The 4102-nt window shown below is 35.3% G+C and overlaps 1 non-coding gene across 1 annotated transcript; it reads right to left on the bottom strand.

Annotated features, from left to right (window-relative positions):
- Positions 1–618: 618 nt before the first annotated feature.
- On the bottom strand, positions 619–724 carry LOC121222826 (small nucleolar RNA R71). The gene has a single exon (XR_005920197.1). It is a non-coding gene; the product is annotated as a small nucleolar RNA R71 (small nucleolar RNA).
- Positions 725–4102: the final 3378 nt, after the last annotated feature.

Below are 4102 nucleotides of genomic sequence, written 5' to 3' on the forward strand. Positions count from 1 at the left end.
TTTATTTTCTAATTTTCTTTTGTTGCTTCTGGCAGGTTCCTTTAGTTTATGACTAGAAGAAACCCGTCGGGACCATTATTATTTGAGAGTGAGATTAAAAGTAGAGCTCGCAGAAATCGTATAGAAGCAAGGTAGAGTCGACAGAGTATAATAGACGAGTAAGAGGATGTTATTATTATTACTGAGGAGATGGGTGATAATCAGAATAATCAGCTCCCTCCTACAGTTGCTACAAATCTAGATTCTGTTCTTCGTACTATGTACGATTATGCTAAACCCACTCTAATTGGGGCTGAATCGAGTATTGTGAGACCTACTATTGCTGCGAATAATTTCAAACTGAAGTCGAATAATATTCAGATGGTACAACAATTTGTTCAGTTCGATGGTTTGCAAGACGAAGATCCAAATATTCATTTGGCTAATTTTCTGGAAATTTGTGATACTTTCAAGATAAATGGCGTTTCTGATGACGTCATTCGCCTACGATTATTTCCTTTCTCATTGAGATGCAAAGCTGAACAGTGGTTGAATTCTTTACCATGAGGCTCTATCACTACATGGGATCAAATGACCAAGAAATTCTTACTAAAGTACTTCCCACTGGTTAAGACAACCAAGTTAAGAAATGATATCTCTTCTTCATTCAGATCGATTTAAAGACCCTATATGATGCATGGGAGAGGTATAAGGACCTATTGAGATGGTGCCCTCACCATGGGTTACCTTTATGTCTACAGGTTGAAACCTTCTACAATGGTTTGAATCCCTCAACTAGGTAGTTGATTGATGCAACAGCCGGTGGTACACTTAACAATAAAACACCCAAAGTAGTTTATGAGTTTATAGAGGAGATTGCATTGAATAATTATCAGTGGCAAGTTATGACGACAAAGCTGATGAAAGCAGCCAGTGTTTTTAAATTAGATGCGGTCACCATGTTATCGAATCAGGTAGAACTACTAAATAAGAAAATTGATGGTTTATATGTTTTTATACAGGTACATCCGGTGCTGCAATGCGATACGAATGGAGAAAGAATAAACAATCTATAATGTTTACCTTACGGTCCTAGCACAGAGAACAAACAAATCAATTATATGGGTAATACTTCTATGCCTCAAAATAACCCTTATAATAATACCTATAATGCAGGTTCAAGGAATCATCTCAATTTCTCTTGGGGTGGTCAAGGAAATCAGAGAGTACAACCCTCTCTAGGCTTCCAACAATAACCTTACCCGTAAGAGAAAAAATTGAATCTCGAGGAGATGTTGACGAAGTTTATCTCAGTGTCAGAAACCCGCTTTCAAAACATTGAAGTAACACTTAAAAATTAGCAAGCGTCAATTCAAGGACTCGAGAATCAAATCGGTCAACTTGCTAAATTGATTTCGAAAAGACCACAAGGTAGTTTTCCCAACAATTCCGAAACTAACCCTAGGGAGAAACTTCATACAATTACTGTTTGGGATGAAGAAGGGTTAGTTGAATCTGAACCAGAACTGAGGCAAGAAATTATGGTAAGTAACGGTAAGGTTGAGGTAAGCCAGAATGAGCAAAAACCAGTTGGTAAAGAATATAAACCTCAAGTGTCATATCCTAACACAATGAAAAAAGACCACACAAATGAACAATTTGATAAATTTCTTAAACTTTTAAAAAAATTACATATTAACTTACCATTTATTGAAGCTCTTTCACAGATGTTCAATTTGTTAAACTTTTAAAAGAGCTTTTGGCAAAAAAAAAAGAAGTTAGATGATTCGTCGCATGTGGAGCTAAATGCAGTTTGCTCAGCCATTTTGCAAAAAAAATTACCCAAAAAATTGAAAGATCCAGGAAGTTTTACCATTCTTTGTTTAATTGATAATTTGAATATTAATAATGCTTTGGCTGATTTAGGGCTAGTATGAATGTCATGCCCTATAAAATGTTTAAGCAATTAGGCCTTGGGAAACCCAAATAAACTAGGATGAGTATTCAATTAGCAGATAGAACCATTAGATTTCCTAAAGGTATTATTGAATATGTTCTTGTAAAAATTGATAAATTCATATTCCCAGTTTATTTTATTGTTTGACATGGATGAGGGTAGTGAAGTACTTTTAATTTTAGGACGACTCTTTTCGGCAACTGCTAGAACTATTATTAATGTTGGCACGGGTGAATTAATACTTCGTGTAGGTGATGAAACGATTACTCTCCAAGCTCTTGATTCTATTAAAACATCTAATGATTAAGATGATTTTACAAGTTCTGTTAATATGAGTAACCATGTGGCTCAACCTTCTTTGCAGGAAATCCCTCAGAAAAATGTAACGGAGTCATGTTCCAATCCACGCGACAGAAACAGAACGACTCATGAAGAATGAATGTTACAGGTCTATAAACTAGATGAATGGCGGACACATGTCGAGGAGAAACTGAGAAAACACGATGAAGAGTCAAAGTGGCGCTATTATAAGCATGTGGATGGAACAAACCAATTTAAGGTTGGAGACAAGATACTACTAGATAAAACGGATCCTTGAATTGCCACTTTAGAGTTTGATGCAAACGGATCAAATCTCTTTACGGTAATGAATGTCTTTCCATACGGTACGTCGATGTAACTCATTCTAAATTCGGCACATTTAAGGTAAATAGTACTCGACTTAAACCTTATTTTGATAATAAAGTTGATAACGAGAAAGAGGACACCGTGAACGTAAGAATACAAGGTAAGTCGAGCTTAATCTTTAAATAAGCGTTTCTCGAGAGGCAACCCGAGTGCTAACACTGCTAATTTTCTTAATTTTATTTCATGTTATTTTTAAATTAATTAATTTTCAAAATATTTTTTTGACCTACACGAGCTTGACCCAGGCTGTGTGCATTAAAAGGGGTTCGATAGTGAGTTACACGGCCTGGCGACATGGCCATGTGCCTCACACAGCCTGGACACATGGGCGTGTCCTTGGTCGTGTGGATCTTAGGACTTAATTTTTTTTAAATTAAGGTTAACGCGACTTGAAATAGTCTATACGGCCTAGGACACACCCATGTGTCTAGGCCGTATGAAATCTGGAGCTAATTTTTTTCATTTTTAAATCAAGTCAGAAAGTTACACGGGCTAGATGTTAGAGTATGCCCAAAGATCAATCATGAGATAGTTGTAATAACATACTTAATTTATCATGTTTATTAATATAAGGCGTTACCATTATTATTTCAGTTTCTTTTCTGTGCGTATAAATAAACTGTTTTATAATGTCCTAAGAATAATATGATTTTTCTTAAAAGATCCTTAGTCAAGCATTATTGTTGGATAGGACAACGATAATGCATTAAGACTAACATGTAGTTGATATGGAATGTCAGAATCGATGCATGAATATGTGTGTTAGAGAACAACATATTGGACTGACCCATTATGAGTATGTTTCTTGGATTATTATGTAATTTTCATGACATTACTCATAGTGATTAATATGTATATGATCCTCAGACTTGAGATCATCATAATCCCAACATCGTGAGTAGTATATTTTGATACAGTCAAACGTACACCGTAATTGGATGTTCTATAAAGCTGATGTTGGATATACCACAATCGATGTAGAGGGATATGATTGGTCGATATAGAATAAGTCCCTCCTACATAATGGGAGTAATATCTTAGGCCACTTGATTAAGTGAGACTAGAAATGCATGGCCATGCTCAAATAAGCTACTATGAGATGTCATACTTATTTGTATATCGCAGTCTGCTTAAGATATCAAGGAACATGGAACGGACTATGCAAGTGTGACTATTCCATGACTTGTATCCAATCCAGAGATAAAAGGCTTAAGGATTATTGCATAAAAGATTAATCATAAAAAGGTTATGTCGAATCATAATCTCTTGTGACTTAGGTAGCAATGATGCATTGCTAGATGCCACTTATTGTTTGTAACATTGAAATCATTCTAGTATTACTACTAACGTTACAGGAACCTACAGGGTCACACCCTATAGTTGAAATGAACAGAATAAACCATAGTTGGTATTGTTTTTGGGGGTCGCTTGAATTAAATTAATTATAGAATTAATTTAATTCGGTAATCAAATTTCCAA

Source organism: Gossypium hirsutum, chromosome D10, assembly GCF_007990345.1.
Source record: "Gossypium hirsutum isolate 1008001.06 chromosome D10, Gossypium_hirsutum_v2.1, whole genome shotgun sequence".
Classification (NCBI taxonomy): domain Eukaryota; kingdom Viridiplantae; phylum Streptophyta; class Magnoliopsida; order Malvales; family Malvaceae; genus Gossypium; species Gossypium hirsutum.